The sequence below is a fragment of the Mirounga angustirostris genome, unplaced genomic scaffold, assembly GCF_029215605.1.
Source record: "Mirounga angustirostris isolate CCGP_5_RB_7025 unplaced genomic scaffold, mMirAng1.0.hap1 SCAF_9, whole genome shotgun sequence".
NCBI classification, from domain to species: domain Eukaryota; kingdom Metazoa; phylum Chordata; class Mammalia; order Carnivora; family Phocidae; genus Mirounga; species Mirounga angustirostris.
This window is the reverse complement of record NW_026991717.1, coordinates 48,269,734-48,289,492: the sequence shown is the minus strand read 5'-3', so window position 1 is coordinate 48,289,492 and position 19,759 is coordinate 48,269,734. Positions and strand designations below refer to the sequence as shown.

Here is a 19,759-nt window from a genome sequence, read left to right as displayed (position 1 = left end):
CTGCCACGTACTAGGCATCATTCTAGATGCTGGAGATATAGCCATGACTCAAGCAGACAAGGTCCCTGATCTCAAACAGCCATAATTCCTTTAATGTAAAAATTAGGTGGTGTGGCATGAGAGACAAAACCCAATTTCACAATGGCTTTAACACTCAAGATGTTATTCCCTCATATAAAATGTCTATTTGACAGGGACCAGGTTCCTTCTAGTTTTCTTCTTTATCAACACTAGGGTATGATCATATAGGTATGGTCCATGGTGGTTGCTGGATAGCTGGTCACTGTATCTGCATTCTTACAAGCAAGAAGGAGAAAATCAAACCCAAAGGGCATAACCCTTACATCTAGGTATAGATAAGTTTCCTTGGATGTGTTTCCTCAACCACATTCTCAGAAAGTGACATCTCATTGACAATTACTTAGTCATAATGGACATGCCTAGCTGCAATGAAAGCTGGGAAATGCACTTGATTCAGCCCTGTGATTACATAAATTTCAAGGGTTCTTTTATTGAAAAAGAGTAGTATGGATACTAGAGAACTATCAGACTCTGCCACAATTATTTTCCCAGCAGATCTTGAATCCTTTGAAGGTTGAGAGGTCTCTCAAAGTACAGAATTAGTAAGAAGATACCAAGGAGCAAAGTAAAGAGAACATTTGGGATGATATCCATCTGAGGGTTTCATCCCTTTTACATGCCACTTCCTATTGATAAGGATTGCCTTAGAGCAGTGGTCAGCAAATATTTTCTGTAGAGGATGGGAGAGTAAGTATTTTAGGCTTTACAGGCAACAGACTCTCTCTATTTACCACACAACTCTGTTGGATTGCATGAAAATACCCAAAGAAAATATGTAAATGAGTGAGTGTGGCTGTTTCCAATAGAACTTTATTTACAAAAATACATGGGAGGCAGAGTTTGGCCCACAGGCCATAGATTGCTGACCATTGCCTCATCTCAAAATATAAGCCCTTAAGAGATTTTAGTATATTACCCATATATTTTGTCACCTTCTTGGGTTAGTAATCAAAACCAAATGTGTGACTCAGATCTGTCAGGAATGTGAATTTTGTTCATACCATCAGGTTAGCCACTGAAACAAGCAGAGGTAGTAGTTAAGCATTAGGAGAATTTAGAATGGATAGTAAAGGATGTGTTGTGGAGGAAGGCCAATTGTGGCAAATATTTTTTCCCATTCTTTGAGTTGCCTTTTCACTTTCTTGATAATTTCCTATGAAGCATAAAAGTTTCTAATTTTGATGAACTCCAATTTTTCCTTTTTGCTTTGGTTGCTCATGCTTTTTGGTGTCATATCTAAGAAACCATTGTCTGAGCCAATGTCACAAATACTTATACTTATGTTTTATTCTAAGAATTTTATGTCTAAACTTTTACATTTAGGTCTTTGGTCTATTTTGAGTTAATTTTTGTGTATAGTATGCGGTAGGAGTACAACTTCATTCTCTTGCATGTGGATACCTAGTTCTCTAAGTACCATTTCTTGAAGAGACTGTTCATACCCCCATTGAATTGTGTTGCGTTCTTGTTAAAAATCAGTTGTCCGAGAATGTATGGGTTTATTTCTAAATTAAGTCTATGTATCTATCTTTATGCCAATCCATACTTATTTTTATTAATGAATAACATGTTCTTTTATTCATGTAATCATTTACCAAATATTTTCTAAGCATACATGTCAAGCACTTTATAGTGTTTAGAGGGGAAAGGAAAATATTGTCATTTAGATTAGATCTAGGTATAGATAAGTTTCCTTGGATGTGTTTCCTCAAATATAGCTATCTGGGAATAGTTCCTTTTGATCTGCAGACCTATGAAGTAAAGAGACAAAAATCTCTCTCTCACATATTCCCAATGTACAATGATGGGACAGGCACAAAGTAACTGTGACAGACACTGCCATTGACAAAGGGGAAACACTGAAGAACACAAAAGTCACTGGTCTGTAGCAATACTAAAATCCAGCTGGACATATATTGTCAGTTCTTTGATCAGAGGATCAGTCCTACTGTCTGGAAATGATTCACTATTGCTCTTGGCTCTACCCTCTGTATTTTTGACCTTCTGATTTTCCATGGAGAATAGTCCACATTTGCAGTTGAGCAATCTTCTCAGTCTGATTTGCCCATGGAAATTTGGAGGTCCAAAGATCTCTCTTCATTTTGTATTATCTCTATATCTTTCGGTCCAAGTTGATTTATCTTTAAAATATTTGTGGATTTTTTATGAATCAATTTATAGTCCACTCCACTAAACAAAATCTATACCCAAAGGTTTCTGAGATAAGCCCTTCTCTTATGTTGGTCTTCCTAGTAAGCTTCTGAGGGATAACACCTTTAGGATTCATAGAAGTCCTTTTTAGAGACACCTTTAAGAAGAAGCCAGGTAGCACCTTCAATATTCTTCCTGGAAATCTCCTTAGCTAGATTACCCAGCTCATTAGGTATATTTTCTATTTTCTACTTTATCACAGGTTACAGTGTTAAAAAACATTTTGTCACTACATAATGAGGATCCTCTTTCTCCAATTTCCAGTAAGATTTTCCTTATTTTTCTTTAAGCCCTCTCTGAGAGTCCTCTTGAAGGGCATTCGACTCCTCCACCAGTCTCTTCAGGGCCCATTCACATTTCATCTACTGTCCCAAAGTCATCCCTTCTCAGCCTTTTGGCTAAGATCAAGTGTACTGTCCCAAAGTCCCACATTTTCAGGGTTTTGTTACGGCAATACCCTAACTCCTAGGTACTAAAACCTCTTCCAGTTGCTATGACTGCAATATAAATTACCCCAAAACTTGGTGTTTATTATGCTTGTGGATTCTGTGGGTCAGGAACTTTTGGGGAGTAATTTTTGTCTGTTTCATAATATTTATGAGATTTGAAGGTTGAGGACTGGAGTCATCTAAAGTCTCACCACTCACATGCCTGGCGGTTGATATATATAAACCATTCCCTAGGGACCTCAGTCCCTCTCTATGTAGTCTCTTTGAATGGGCTAATTTCAGTTTTCTCATAGCATGGTGGCTGGCTTCTAAGGGAGAGGGGAATCTTGAAAAAGAGAGAGCTAGATGATAGCTGAATTGCTTTTCATGACCTAAACCTGGAAGTTACCCAGTGTTATTTCTGCCTTATTTTATTAGTTAAAATACTCACAAGATCCCCTCAAGTTCAAAGACTCCACTTCTTGATAGAGTAGTGGCAATTTGAGAAGAAATATGAAAAGTATATGGGACCAGAAATAATGCTGTGGCCATTTTGGAAAACAGGAGAAACTCAGAAAGGTACTCTTTGAATAGATCTCCTACATAAGAATTCTATCTCATGCTCTGCTTCGAGGGAGCTTGACTACATTAGTTTCAACGGCTGGTGTCACAAAGTACCAACGAACTGGGGGGACAGAAATGAGATAAATTTATTGTTTCACAGTTCTGGAGGCTAGAAATTCAAGATCAAGGTATTGTTAGGGTTGGCTCCTTCTTAGGGCTGTGAGGAAGAATGCCCATGCCTTTCCCCTAGCTTCTAGTGGTTTGCTGGCAATCTTTATAGTGTTCCTTGGCTTGTAGATGCAACCACTTCAATCTCTGCCTTTATCTCCATGTGGGCTTGCCTCTGTGACCAAATTTCCTCTTTTTATAAAGACACCAGTATTGGATTGGGGTCCACTCTAAAGATGTCATCTTACTCATTATATCTGCAATGACTCTATTTGCAAATAAGGTCACATTCTGAGGTTCTAGGGTTAGAACTTCAATATATAAATTAACTGAACAATTAAACCCATGAGACTGATTTAAGACATAAGAGTACGTATGTTACAGTATTTATTATAAAGAATACCTGAAATAATGCATAGGAAGTTCCTGGCATTGATTAAATTATTAATAAATGTTAGTCAACATCATTATTTATCTTTGGATCCAGAGAGGCTAGCACAGAGCCTATCACCTAGTAAGCAAATAGTAAACATCTTTGGGTTTTGTCTGTTGGGCATTCCATCTTTTTCTGGTAAGAACACCTTCAAACAATTCCCTTGACAGTCTTGGTGAGGCAATCATTCAAAATGTCCTGCCCTCCCTTGAACAAGAAGTGAGTGGTTGGATGACCCAAGAATGCCATTCAGACTCTCTCCCAAACATTAAATCTCAAGTAGGACAACAAAGGGATATAAAATACCTATGATCACTTATCCTAACAATACTGTCACAAAAAGGACTGACCATTAGTTCCTGTCCCTTGGGTACTTACAGCTATTGTGATTCCTATTCTTTTTACACCCTGGTGCTTAGTTTTTCTTTTAACTCTTTGTGCTACTCCACATTCTTGAGCACATTTTTTGTTTTTGCTTAAGATAGCTAGAGTTTCTTTTGTTTATGGAGAAATTGAAATAGAGATTGATTCCTGAAAGCACCTCTTACAACTGACATTTGGAATGATGATGTGAAGTTGGAAGGGTCATGGTGAGGCAGGACTCAGTGTAGATTTCCCCTTCTCTGGCTGGGAAGATGGCTAGCTTCATGAGCACATTTTATCTGGAGACTCAGGCAATGTGTCTACCCAGGCTGAAGATTTAGGAGAGTCAGTAGAAAAATGTCATCTGGTTAGATCAGTTTGGATACTTTTTCAGCCTGGGATGAGTTACTATAAGTAAGAGACTACTGGCTCATCAGAAAGCAGAGAGAACAGAAACTGTTTAGGAAAGCCCCTTATATCTATGGCCTATGATCAAAGAAAGTTAGTATCCAGATAATCTTGAGCTTTGCTCATTTGGCAAAGCTGAATTCTCTTCCCCAAGATAAAGTTAGTGGAAGCAAAGTCCAGGATACTGAAAACTTAAAAGGAAATAACAAGGGATTCAAGAAAAGCACTACTAAGCACCTTTTCCTGAGTCTTCATTGCCTGATAAAGTCTCCATTTAGCCCCACTTTGGAACCCAACCACTGACATACATGGGATGAGGGAGCACAGACTGGTTCTGTCTTTTCTAACTCAAGCTACTGCTTGTTATTGCCCCCAGGAAATGTCCAAACGGAGGCATTATAGGTAAGAACTAGAGATAAGGGCATAGATCTAAGGCCTGTTGCTATGAGAGAGGCCATTCTCTCTGTTAGATATAGATGGAGAGCCTACTAGATTTCTAAATAAATTGTATTCCTGGAAAAAATGATGACCAACCTAAGGCAGTCTCCAGGCCCCTGAACTCTTCTCTATAACCCCCACAGATGAGACCTCCCCATTGTCCTTCTCAGATGTGACCACAGTGGACACTGCACATTGTCTCCACTACCAGAAGAGAAAGGCAGAGTTAGCCACTTTGGCTACCCACAGATTTCACTCCATCACTGAAGCAGGGAGAGTTTTTATTCCTGGAAAGAAGGATGTGATCAACGCTGTTAGACAGCAACCATTCTAAGCTGATTCTTCTTCCCTTTTCTACATGGGGCTATTTTTTTTTTTTTAATTAAGGTATATCCTGACCTCTTAACCGACTGAGCCACCCAGGCACCCCTAGTATATCCTGACCTCTTTGCACCATTGTAGCTTAGGTTAAATTTGTCATTTGGCAAAGTTGCCAACATGCAGGAGATATTCTGGACCAACCCAAGATTAATGAACAGCATTAGTAAGGGTTCTACAGAGAAACAGAACCAGTAGGATATATAGAGATATATAGAAAGAGATTTATTATGAGGCACTAGCTTATGTGACTATGGAGGCTGAGAAATCCCATGATCTGCTGTCTGCAAACTGGAGGCCCGGGAAAGCCAGTGGTGTAGTTCTAGTCCAAATTCAAAGGTATGAGAACACAGGAGTCAAGGGTATAAGTCCCAATCCAAGTCCAAAGGCCCAAGAATCAAGAGCACTGATGTCCAAGAACAGGAGATGATGGATGTCTCACCTCAAGCAGAGAAAGCAAATTCACTCTTCCTCTGCCTTTTTATTTTATTCAAGCCCTCAATGTATTAGCTGATGCCCACATGCTTTGGTAAGGGAGATCTTCTTTACTCAGTCTACTGATTCAAATGTTAATCTCTTCCAGAAACACACTAACAGACACATCTAGAAATAAGGTTTTACCAGCTATCCAGGGATTCCTCAGCCCAGTCAAGTTGACACATAAAATTAACCATCAAATGCACATTGCTGAGAGCCCCTAGAGCTGGGTGCAATAAGTGGCATAGAGTTAGGGAAGGGAGTTTTGGGGTATACATGGAAGAGTTGCACTATCATGATTGGGAACACTTATGTTGTTGTATGATGAGAGGAAGAGTATGTGTTTGTGGATATTGAACTATCAGGAAGAATACAGCAGAAAACTATTGTTTTTGCTTGCCCAGCATCCCAATTTTCCTTCATAAAATATTTCTTCCCCCAGGCTTGAGCCAAACAGCTCTAAAAGGGCTGAACCTATACTTCTCAACTCAGCTGGCATGTAACCCAGATCTGATGTGTTAATTTATTCCATCTCTCTGGCTCAATGAATGATTTAGGAAAGTTTATGCGATCCAAGTCAGATCAATAGAGTCAGCCACAGATTTTGATGGAATCATTGGGAAAGAGACACATTCTCTACACAGGGACTGCTTGGCTGATAGAAGGTAAATTTGCAGCTCTCAGGAAACAGCATGCCTCCTTTGTGCGGAGAAGGGTACTTGAGCCCAGGAAAGCAGAGTGAGAAAAAGCTAAGTCTCCTTTGCTTAGCCATTTTGAGGAGGTGGGGTGGACATTTTTCTGGAGGCCAGCACTTTACGAATATTCTTCCTGTGTTAGGGAGTTTCCTTCTTCCCCAAGTTAAAAGTCAGAAATCGTGCTTCCCTAGGTTCCCCTGTAGCTGGGCACAAGCATGTGACCCAGGCCCCACCAGACAGTCTTGTGAAACCCTCTGAGAAGAGACTAATGTGAGGAAGAAATGCCATGTGGAATCCATTTTTGCCAATGAGAGGGACAGCGTTGCCACTTGGCCTTCAGAGGCAAAGCTGGTGAGTTTCTGGTAACAGAGCTGGCAAGAGCACTTGCCTCAGTGCTAGGAGGGGTTGTGGGGGCAGTAGCTGTGTCCCAGGCTAGCTCTGATGCCTCTTGGCAATTCTGTGACCTACCAAATATCCTTTGATAAAAATTTTTTTTGACTTAACCAATCAATTAGATTTGTCACCTCCAACTAAAAAATCCTCATAATTATGTAACAATCAATAAAAATCTGTTTATAGAGATGGATAAATGAATGGCAATTCTGGGAGGTAGGCATTATTACTCCTATTGCACAGATGAAAAATAGCCCCATGAGTATTAAGTGCATCCTGCCCAAGGTCATACAGCCAGTAAATCCTGAAGCAGAGATTTTCATTCTAGTCTCTCTCTTTTTTTAATCTCCAAAGTTCACCTTTTTTTTAGTGTGGCATTTGAAACATGCTTTCAGAAATCATCTTGTGAGAATAGATTGGCTTGCTCAGAATTCATCCCAATCTCCTTCTACTATGCCTTCCCATACTACAGAGGCTGGAAAGCCTAAGGCTTTCATCCTGATGGTACAAATCAGGTACACAAAGTTTGGGGCCAAAAACTGAGGCTGCAACTTTCTGATTCCTGAATTGGCAAAAGTAGTGAGATCTTGAAGCTGGCGGGTGGAACATGGGCTTCTTGATTACCCAGCTTCCTGAATGTTGAAGAGAGAGTTTTCTAGACAGGTCAGCTCTGTAGTAGTCTTCTGAAAGTCATTCCTGGAAGCCCAGCCTAGAGCCTATTCCTCTAGCCCTTCTAATTGTGAGCATCCGATTCCTTGCCTCCAATCCTTTTCTGTTTAACTACTAGACTGGCTCCTATTATCTGTTTCTGAATCCTGTCTAATACAAGCACATATAGAGGTCTAGTACAACATAAGTAAGCAGCACTGAATAGAAATTCTCATCTTTTCTCAGAGTCACAACTATAGGGGAAAATACGTATTCAAGATGAATTGAAATATTGAAATAAAAAGCACCATGGCCTTTCCAATATTGCCATACTTGTATCTCAAAAAACTGAGTGTATCAGTCAAGATACAGAAAGGCAATAGATGGTTCATTCAAACTTGAATAAAGACCAATTTTTAAAGATATGCACAGAGCATAGAGAACCACAGGGTTATGCACTGCCTGTAGACCTGAAGTAGCAAGAGGAAATAGTCTGTTATAGACTGAATGTTTGTGTTTCCCCAAAATTCATAGTGTTGCAATTCTAATGCCTAATATGATGATATTAGAGATAGGGCCTTTGGGAAGTAATTAGGTCATGAGGATGGAGCCCTTGTGAATGGAATTGGTGCCCTTATAAAAGAGACCCCAGAGAGCTCTCTCACCCTTTTTTCATCACATGAGGGTATGGCAAGAAGTCAGCAGTCTACAACCAGGGAGTGGATTCTCGTCAGACACCAAATCTGTCAGCACACTAATCTCAGACTTCCAGCCTCCAGACCTGGAATAAATAAATTTCTGTCATTTATAAGTCACCTAGTCTGTGGCATATTGTTACTGCAGCCCAAACAGACTAAGAGTTAGGTAGCGAGGATGCCTTCCAGGAGTTGTGACCTTGGTTGAGGGATGAAGCTAGCTCACGGCAACTTCACAGGCAGGGAGCAGGGAGGGGGCAACCTCACACTCTGCCCTCCTTTCATTTTCCTGCCCATTCACTGAATCCACCTGGAAGTCAGAGGACAAGAGCCTGTGTTGTAGTCCTCACAGGACAACCTTCCATGGTGGAGAACAATGGAGAGTCCATCTGAGGAGCAAATGAGAGATATCCAGTGCAGCAAGTAAAAAATCAGCAACACCCAGGGCAGTAAGAGATCATGAAGATTGTGAGTCGGAGTGTTTTGGTGCTACTGAATTTTTTAATGCTCACAGGTTGAGTGTATTCTTTCTTTTTAAAGATGCTCTACATGATTTGAAGGCATTTCACTCCAGTGTGAGAAGTGGAAGGCACCTTAGAGATCTCGATGAGCATTTCTCATTTCATAGATGAGGAAACTCAGAGAAATGAAATAAAATTCCTCCAAAGCCACATATCCAGAAACTTGCAGAACCAGGCGGCACACCCAAATCTAATGATGCCCAGTGCAGGGCTTCTTCCACATTCTGCAGCTACAATCCTTGCTGGACACAAGTTATGCTCATGACAAAGTGCCAGGCTGTGATGTGGCTGCAGTCTCAGTCTTGAGCATTCCTCTGCCTTGGTTTTATCTTTCTCTTCATTTTGAACACTTACCTGAAAGGCTGAATTTCAAAGACACTTCTCCTAAAAATAACTAAAAGATACACAGGAGGAAATTAGCATAATGTATTTTATCTATAATTTACAGTGTGTAATCTAGAAACGTGCAACAAAGCAATGCTAGTAGTGCAGAGAAAATTCCCCCTGGGATATTTGGTTCCATTTTAAAACACCTCAGTATGGGGGGATGTGGGAGCAGCAGCCTGTGACACACTTCCATCAGGGCAAAATGTTATTCTAGTGATTCACAGCGAGAGGCCTGACAAACACTTTGAGTCGATATAAAGGTTCTTGCCATCAGGATAAAATGAGAATTGCAGTGGGTGGTCCCATTCTAGCCTCATGTCTCCTTCTACTTCTGTCCTGGCTTAGGTGGTTGCCCTGGAAACAGTAGGGTGGCAAACAAAACCATTTGGAACAACTTTTAGGGAGCCTTATGCATGAAGGCCTAATTTTTATTTGCTGCTGTCTTTTTTCTCTTCTTAAAGGGTGACTTTTCCAAGGCTATCATTCTCTGAGAGGGTGTGCTCTTTGGACTACCTTGGAAGTTGATTCACTCTAAAGTCTTTGGCAAGGTCCAGTTGGAGGGCTGGCCAGAGTTTGGCAGATAGCAGGGGAAGGGGGCTTTATTTCTCATTATTCAGCTTTGGATCCCAACACAGATGGTCCTGATCTCCTCCTCCCCCACCTAAGAATTTTTCTAAAATGGCACCCAAGTTTTTCTTGGCAGAAGTTATAATTCCTGGCAAACAGTTCATGCAGCTCTAATTATGATGACAGCTTTAATGGAGAAGATAATCATATTAAATGGTTCTTATTCAGTTCCATGTGATGAATTAGTGATTACCATGAAATGTGTTAAGCAGCCAAAAGTCAGGGAAAGGGATGATGTACTGAGCTACAAGTTAAGGTCTGAGGGATTCCAAAACTTGTGGGAGGTAGGACAAAATGACCTTTAAAGAGGAGATGCTGATTTTAATGTCTCTTGTGGCTCATATACTGAGTAAGAAACCCCCTTTTCCTAAAGTGTATGGGAAAGAAAAAATTATTCTGACACTTGTTAAAATGGTAAGTCTCCTGTACCAGGAGACTTTATTCAAGACTATTGCAATAGGAGCTGCTTCTATTGCAATAGGACAGAGATCGGATTCAACTCCCAATACAACAAAGACAAGCAGGCATTTATTAGCCAAAGTGCAGAGTTGGGGGGTCAATGGATAGAAAACTACTGATAGGAGACATCAAGAGCACAGGGATTCTTTTTTAAGAGGATTCCTGCAAAAGGCTGGTCATGGACTTCTACATCAATGGTGAGGGATGAGGGACTTGACCAGACACGGCGGGGCAGGGAGTGGTGAGGTGATTAGATATCAATGCTGGGGGTACTCTTCATAAACTTATTTAGCAGGATTCTTGTTAAAACTGGACTAGGCATGCCAAAGAAGGACAGGGCCAAGACTAAGGCCTGAGAGTCTTTGTCAGTCTCTCCTCCTGATCAAGGAAAAGAGAGACATTCTTCTTTCCTCTGAACAATTTAAGTCCATTTCTTGCTCAGTCTCCTTTTGTTATAAGGACCAGCTGAACCATCTGTTGGGACTTGGGAGTAGAGGATATTTACTGGAGAGTGCAAATAATCAAGCATTAAATGTGGGAAATTTCTATGAAAATAAAAAGAAAAATAAAGATTAAGGTTGAAGCAGACTATAAACCCAGTTTCTGAGTCTAGGGGGTAGCCAGTTGAGATTTCTAGATGCTGGGCTGGAAGCATCTTTAGGTGGTGAAATGAGTCTACAGTGATGATCTGGTAGATTTCTTAGGCTGCAGTTTGAATGTCTTGTGATAGTATAATATCAGGGTCATGGTTATTTCCCAGAGCAGAGCATGGAAGAAATGGCACTTTCCATAAACTTCCTGAATGGCCTCCACAGCAGCAGCTCCAGGCTTAAAGGTTACCCATCATCCAGTGTCAGCTTGCAGGACAACCTAGGATCCCAGGAAGGCTCCAGGCAGTCAGGTTTGAGTTCTCAGTGACACCAAGATATGCAGGTGGGAGAAAAATTGGAAACATTCCTTTGGACAGTTGTATAGCCAGATACTGGAGAAAATTAGGAGAACTGAGTATTTGGGAGGGACTAACAAAATATGCAAGTTGGCAGGACTCAGTCCAGTCTGTACGTATATAACAAAATCTCAAAGACAATGACTGGGACTAGAAGCTGATAGTCCACAAAGTTATGCTATAGTTTTTCATTGTAGCATAAAATTTCTCTCTACACTCACCGTTTTTTTCACCAAAGTTAACCAAAGTAAGATTATTCTTGTTTACAAAATGAGTCTGGTCACATTAGATTCGGCCTATTATTTACATAAGTGTAGCAAGAAGAGTAACTGACCACATAGACCTTTGAAAGTTTGCTTTGCTGGAACTTTTCATAAGGAAACTCAAATTAGACTTTTAATAGTCTCTCAAGGCTAGGAAGCCAAGACAATAATTTGCCACCAGATTTCACTTGCAGGATCTATAGATTTGGGGGAATTTCTCTGTGCTCTAGGTCCCCAAAATATCCTAAGCTTCCTGGGCCTGCCAGGAAGTAACCTTCCTTACTCACCGACAAGGCTGGGAACCCTGTAAGCCATACCAGCCCAGTTTTCCCAAAAGGGCTTTGTAAGCATTAGCTCCATAAAGTCAGCCTTAGTTCCATGAAACTATTTGGTCATAACTGATTCTATGTACATCAGTCTTAAATATGACATTCCACGCAAAGCCTCAGTTATATAACCAATGTTTCCAACTATGTCCTGTTCAAGGAGGAGAGATTCTTACTGAATTTATGCAAATAATTATATCGCCATGAAAATAAGAATACTCAGGTAAGAGTTTCTGAATTCTGGAGGAATCAGCCAGGGAGAAAAGATAAATGTTTCATTTCTGTTTACAAAAAATATTATCTACTAAATTGTTGTGAGCTATAACTTAAAAGAAAAGGAATTCCTTAAATCCAGCAGCAATCTTCCAAACAAAAACCATAATCACCCTTCATCAGTTCATTCAGTTTTATGTAATTAATTCTTTTTTTTTTCTTAAAGATTTTATTTATTTATTTGAGAGAGAGAGAGAATGAGAGACAGAGAGCATGAGAGGGAGGAGGGTCAGAGGGAGAAGCAGACTCCCTGCCAAGCAGGGAGCCCGATGCGGGACTTGATCCTGGGACTCCAGGATCATGACCTGAGCCAAAGGCAGTCGCTTAACCAACTGAGCCACCCAGGCGCCCTTACATAATTAATTCTTGTTCTGCTTGGTCTTGGGTTAGCAGTTTCATGAACCCATCAGTTTCTTCACCAAAGTTCTAGGCTGCTTTCTCAGTCAAATGGTATGGTCTTAAAGTAATTTAAGCACTGCCATCAGAAGCCTACATCCCAGAGACCTGTTCTAGTCCTTTCCGTGGGGTTCTTTCCATTCCTTTTGGTTAAAGATAAAGCACTCTGGCCTACAGCTAATTGCTTTCAGAGAAGAATCAGAGTAAAACAAAAACTGTCTATTAATGACAAAAGATTTTAAATGGTTAAAGATCTGAGGAGAATTCACCATAAAAATGATGCAATTGATAAGGGAATTTGGTTATTTCTGTGGTTTAGAACATTTAAAATAATAACTAGAATTATGACTGGTAACATTATACCAGAACATATCATGGACAGTGAGGGTATTGACAAACTTCATACAATTTCTGAAATGTTTGTATTAGTAATATTTTATCCATACAAATAAAACCTAGAGAAGGTTAAAGTATCTTTTATTTGACAATACTTTTCATGCAACTGAACATATCTAAACCTAATTGTTTCTTGGCATCTCTCTTTTTCAAAATAAAAGAAAAAAATCCTTTAAGATTTTGAAAGAGCCATCTGAGAAATCTCAAGTTCAGTTCAAGATCAAGATTTCATTTAGGATTTGATTCTGGGAGGACAAAATTGTCCAAAAGATCAAAAGGTTTGAATACTCGACTAAAGACAATCCCAGGTTACTATGAACAATACTTAGCTACCTATTTAGCCAACGTTACAAGAAAAGAATTCAAAAGTAAATAGAGGACAGAACATGACGGTGAAAGTTTTTAAAAGTTAGCTCTTTTAGAAGTGAGAAAACTTGGGGATGCCTGAGTGGCTCAGTCAGTTAAGCATCTAACTTTGGCTCAGGTCATGATCTCAGGTCATGATCTCAGGTCATGATCTCAGAGCCCTGGAATGGATCCCTGCTTTGCGCTCCATGCTCAGTGGGGAGTCTGCTTCTCCCTCTCCCTCTGCCCCTCTGCCTGCTTATGCTTTCTCTCTCTCTCAAATAAATAAATAAAATCTTTTAAAAAAATTATCTCAATATTTAATGAATGTTTGACATAGCATATCTCTAAGGTTGGAAGTTACAAAAAGGATTTTGGAAATTGTTTTTAGGCAAATGTAACATTAGATAAAGCTAGCCCTCATCTCAAGTTATTTCCCTGTTAAATATTTTGTATAGTACATGCATGTTAGGCAAGTATCAAAAAAAAAAAAAAAAGAAAGAAAGAAATCACAAAAGCAAAGAAATCTAAAAATGGTTAAATACCAAATACTTGTATTATACTTAATACTGATAACTCAGAAGGCAGAGCTGTTCTTATTAAATAGTATTAAATTACTCTTATTTACCAAAGATTTTCCCAAACCACATAAACTTGAAAAGCATTTGGGTTAGTTTCTATATTTCTGAGAGATTTAGGAATATTTAATTTATATAAGCACTTATTTATCTCTAAGCCAATTTATGAAACTTCTTCACAAGATTTTATAAATTTTTTTGGTAATACCATCTAGACGTAGAAAAATATCACATATATATAACATACATATACAAACATAAGTATATAATCATACAGATGCAAATAAAGATCCTGTTGCTTTCATTCTAACACTGTAGCCATGAGGGATGCCTAGGTGGTTCAGTTGGTTAATCATCTACCTGTGGCTCAGGTCATGATCCCAGGGTCCTGGGATCAAGCCCTGCATCAGGCTCCTTGCTCAGTGGGGAGCCTGCTACTCCCTCTGCCTGCCATACCCCTGCTTGTGCTCTCTCTCTCCCTCTGACAAATATATAAATACAATCTTTAAAAAAATAAAATAAAATTGTAGCCATGAGTCAGGTAAACATAGCAATAAAAAACTCACTGGTTTATATAAAATAATTGGCTCTTGTTTTTGATCCACTTTATATTTTTATCCCAAATTGTGTTTCTGACAGATGGAACAAGTTAAGGTTACCTGCTCAATTGATAGTTAATGCTTTTTATCAATATTTGTGGAGGAAACGTTTAAGATTTTGTTTTGCCCTGCATGTAGTTTCTTTGGGTGGTCCGTAGGTCTCCTGAGAGCCCCCAGTGGAGGACGGGGGATGTAAAGTTCAAAGTTCAAGTGACTAGAAGAAAATGAGGGGCTGGAATGGGAAAGAGAAAGTCTTGCAGGGGTGGACAGAGAGATGGAGGAGGTAGGGGCTTGAAGGCAATCCTATCAATGGATTCAAAGGAATGGAGGACTGAAGGTGGTAAAAAGAAGAAGGAGGAACAGAAACAGTGCTGAGAGAGAAATCTTAGAGGAGCCAGTTTGGGGAAGTCATTGAAGTTCCCAATTATCCTTAGTAAAATTATTCCAACAAGAAAGGAAGTAGAGAGCTAGTGCCATGGTGGTGGGACATATAGTCATCAGGGGTATGAGATGGGGATTTCAGTCTATGGAGAAGCTCCCTTGTTCTTCACTCATGATACTTTGCTAACAAAGAAGCCTGGGACTCTAACCCAGCCTCCATTTGCCTGGGACTCTAACAGAGTTTCTAGAGTAGAGGTCTCCAAAAGAGTCAGGAATTTGCCACTTCAAGAGTCAGGGAGTAAATTCCCACTCAGAAAGATCCAAGAAGACATCCATCCAGAAAGATGCTTGCTTAAACAGGCACTTTTCAACCAAAGAATCCTGGGACTCTAACCTAGCCTCAGAGGATATACTCAGAATCTTAAGAATCAAAATCTGCCCTTACCATGCTTTAACAGTCTGTCATCCAGAGCAATGGCTCAGGAGTTGTACTCACCACTGGATCCCTAATCAGTCAAGAGTGAAACAAAGTCTTCAGACGTGTGCATTTGAGGTCCTGGAGGAGAGGTTCCAGGGGTCCAATGATGAATTTAATTCTGTACCAAGTCATGGCACCATAACTGTAAAAGAAAAGAATTATTCAGACACTTATTAAAATGGTAAGCAAGGCTCAGGTCTTGATCTCAGGGTCATGAGTTCAAGCCCTGTATTGGGCTCCCCACTGGGCATGGAGCCTACTTAAAAATAAAAATAAATAAATAGGGGCACCGGGGTGGCTCAGTTATTAAGCATCTGTCTTTGGCTCAAGTCATGATCCCAGGGTCCTGGGATGGAGCCCCACATTGGGCTCCTTGTTCGGTGGGAGCCCTGCTTCTCCCTCTCCCACTCCCTCCGCTTGTGTTCCCTCTCTCGCTGTCTCTCTCTCTGTGTCAAATAAATAAATAAATAATCTCTAATAAATAAATAAATAAAATGGCAAGGAAGACTTTATTCAGGACAATTGCAATAAGTGCACTGTAGTAGGGGAGAGATTACAGCAAAGACAGCAGGGGATTTATAGCCAATAGGCAGAGTGAAGGGGTCAGTGGATGGAAAATTACTAAGAGGAGATTCAAGGGTAAGGGGATTCTTACTAAACCAACTTGATAGCATTCTTGCTAAAACTGGGATAAGGATGGGGGCCAAGGTGGAGACCTCATAGAGAAAAGGGCTCAGAGAAGCCTGACTGAACTATGGTCAAAGATAAAGTATGTCATGTCCACCACTAATACACATACTTCTACAGACAAAGGTAAGAATGGAAAGGAAGGAAGGAAAGAAGGAGGAAAAGGCTTATAAAATTGCCTTCTTAATTCAGACTATGTTGAGTGCTACCACATATTTGTCTGTGGGTGAGAAATTTGATCTTTCTCAATAGCCAAAAGATATTTAGGGCCAAGGCTTTAAAAATAAGGAGGGGATCAAATTGAGTAACAGAGTTACAGCTACAAAGCAATAAGCTGGCTTTTCTTGTGTGTGGTTTACAAATAGGATGACCAAACTCGACCCCTTTTGCCTGGCACTCTCCCAGTTTGAGGACTGAAATCTCCCTCAGTTCCAGGTAAGCCAGGGAAGTTGACCCTAGGCTACTCAGTTTTAAAACTCAAAAGTCCCACATTCTGGGAAACCCTTCAGTGCCAGACAAACTGAGACGGTTCATCACCCTGTGTGTAAAGAGCTCTGAAGGTACTTCAACAAGAAGTTCTGAAAGCATTTTCAGTCATGGCACATGACAAACTGGATGTTTGGCTTTCAATATAAGGATTGGGTTTTGTTTGGTTTTTTTTTAAGATTTTATTTATTTATTGGCGAGAGAGAGAGAGCAAGAGAGCGGGAGCAGAGGGGAAGAGCAGAGGGAGAGGGAGAAGCAGGCTCCCCACTGAACAGGGAACCTGATGCCGGGCTCGATACCAGGACCCTGGGATCATGACCTGAGCCAAAGGCAGATGCTTAACTGACTGAGCCACCCAGATGCCCCAGGAGTGTTTAAACAAGAAAAAAAAAAAAAGCCACATTTGTTTATTCACATATTATGTAGGAAAATAAATATTCACCCTGATTCCTATTTAGTGAAAAGTATGTTTACTTAGCTACTTTAATGCAAATAAAAGCCCAAACACCTCTCCACAAATGCTTGGCTGAACAAAGCTTGTTTACCAAATTAAAATACTTGTGTATAAGTATGCATGTTTTCTTTTTAAATTAATATATCTCTTTATGTTTTGCTGCAAAATTCCTACTAGAAAAAAAGACATTCAAATTTGCTATTCATTCATCTGTAAGCTACAGTAACTATAGTCGCTAGGTGTGGGAACCAAAGTGTGTGTACATGTGAGTGGTCTTCCATGGGGAAGCGACCTTCTTTACCCTCATTGTCTCCAAACTCTAATTTATCTGTACTTTCACTCATTTTCCCAAAGGGTGTGTTGTTCCTTTAGAAGGCTTTTTTTTTTGGTGGGAGGATGCTAGAGGTGGATAAAGAGGATTAGATGATAGCAAAACCTTGCTCAGAAAGCTCTGTTGTTGCTGTTCTGCTCTGATTAGTCAAAAACACCTTAGGGTGACATTAGTTTATCCTTTCAAAATCTATCTTATATGCTTTCTATATGTTTTCCCATTTGTGTGAGGACCTCTCGCCCTAACAAGTGGTGGTCAGGATAGCTGGGAAGGGATGTGGTAGCTGGGACCCTGTCACTTGTCTGAGGCTCCCTGGAGCTGAAGAGGAAGAGATTCCAGAGGAAGCAACTTAGAGAGAGGCTGAATTTAAAACCATTTAATGCCAAAGTATCTAAATATGAGGACAAACTGGGAAAACCACTGAAAACGAGGAGGTTAGAAATAGAGTGTACAAGCAGAAACGAAAAATTAAGGTACCTGCCTGATGGCAGTGGACATTTTAACCAGGACTTGCTCTTCTTCCACTCTGCATTCTACTAGACTCCGTTGTCCAGTGTGGGTGGCTACAAAGACTTACCTGTTCAGGGTTCTGAGTGTGGGGGAGGGAATTTCCTGTGTTTGGTTCTCTAACTTGCTTCCCTTCTCATGGTCAAAGTACCAGAGCTGGCTGTGGTACTGCTGGGAATCCAGAACCTTTCAAAAGATTTTTGGGTCTTCCAGCTTGGTTGTCAGGGTAAACTGATGGAGTTCTGGGTTGAAGGCAGGGTGTGTGGGAGCTGGGCTAGTGGAGCTAGTGGAAAGAGACTTCATCTCTCCTTTTACTAAGAAAGGAGCAACCAGAAGATGGCTATGACAATTTCACATCATCACAGTTACTAATTTTTGCCTCTTTCCCTTATGGCAGAAGAACTGTCCTGGAGTGTAAGTCCTCTTAGACTACACTTAGACTCATTTAAGCCCTGGACACCCTCCAACCGATTCAAAGGCTTTGCTCTTTCCATCATCTACTCTCTTTAGGATTTCCACATTTCCTCTGTCTAGTAGAACTTTTCTGTCTGCATATAAAAATGCTAGAATATCTCCCACTTTAAAATAAATCTGTCCTCCCATGAATCTATGCCCTTCTCCACCTACCCCACCCTGCTGCTCAGATCCACCTATATCACCATTCCTAAAATCAGTGGTCAAAACTGAATGTCTCCACTTTCTCACTTCAGAGTCTCTTTTCAGTCTTCTCCAATCATTTTCTCCAATCATTGTCTTCCCTACAACTCTACTGAAGCTCTTCTTCTCAGGAGCACCAATGAGCTCCATCTCTCTAAATCCACTGAACCATTCCCAGTCCTTCCATCTCCCTGGACCTCTCAGCAGCATTTGACTCAGTAGATCACTTGGCTTCTGAGTCAAATACTGTCTCAGCCTTCCTCCTACATTCCTGCTTGGCTTCTTCTTACTCTGCTGGCTCCTTCCACTCATTCCTGATTTTTAACTTTGTCTAAACCTCTTGTTCTTTAAATACATTCACTCACTTTGGAGAAGATTTATCTAGTCCCATGGCTTTCATTTCCTTCTCCCTGTCAATAATTCCCAGATCTATATATTCTTCAGTCCTGATATTTCCCCTGAGCTCCATACTTAACAAACATATCGTGCCACCTACTTGACATTTCCATTAGATGTCTAATTAGAATTTCAAGTCGAACATTTTTTTATTTTTTTATTATTTATTTATTTATATATTTGAGAGAGAGAAACAGCAACAGCATGAGAGGGGAGAGGGTCAGGGGAGAAGCAGGCTTCCTGCTGAGCAGGGAGCCCGACGTGGGACTCGATCCCAGGACTCTAGGATCATGACCTAAGCCAAAGGCAGTCACTTAACCAACTGAGCCACCCAGGCACTCTTGAACATTTTTTTAAATAGAACTGGATTTTATCTCCCAAACCTGTTTCTCCCACAGTTTCCTCCTCTGCAGCTACTAGCTTTACCATTCACCCATGCTATGTTCTGAATGTGTCCCCCCCAAAACTCATATGTCAAATCCTAACCCCCAAAACTGATGGTATTAGTGGGTGAGGCCTTTAGGAAGTGCTTAAAAACACTCATGAATGGGATTAGTGCCATTATAAAAGAGCTCCAGAAACATCCCTAACCCCTTCCACCATGTGAGGACACAGCAAGAAGGACTGGCTATGAACCAGGAAGAGGGCCCTCACCAGAAGGTGACCATGCTGGTGCCATGATCCAGACTTCCAGCCCCTGGACTGTGAGCAATAAGTGATTGTTGTGTAAAGATACCCATTCTGTGGCATTTTGTTATAGAAGCCTGAATGGACTAAGAAAATACAGTACCTCAGAATGTAAACTTAAAGTCCATTCTTAACCACTCTATTCTTCTTACACCTAGATATCATACAAATCCAATTGTGTGGGTCCCTATATGTGCCT

General features: G+C 40.4%; 1 protein-coding gene across 5 annotated transcripts in view; it reads right to left on the bottom strand.

Annotated features, from left to right (window-relative positions):
• The window catches only part of ZNF280D (zinc finger protein 280D), a 303,349-nt gene that overhangs the window by 213,102 nt on the left and 70,488 nt on the right, over positions 1-19,759 (bottom strand). For all 5 annotated transcript variants that reach the window (XM_054513529.2, XM_054513531.2, XM_045900008.3 and 2 more), the window contains one exon: positions 15,374-15,497. The gene's annotated coding sequence lies outside the window, so the exon portion shown is untranslated. The remainder of the gene's footprint in view (positions 1-15,373; positions 15,498-19,759) is intronic.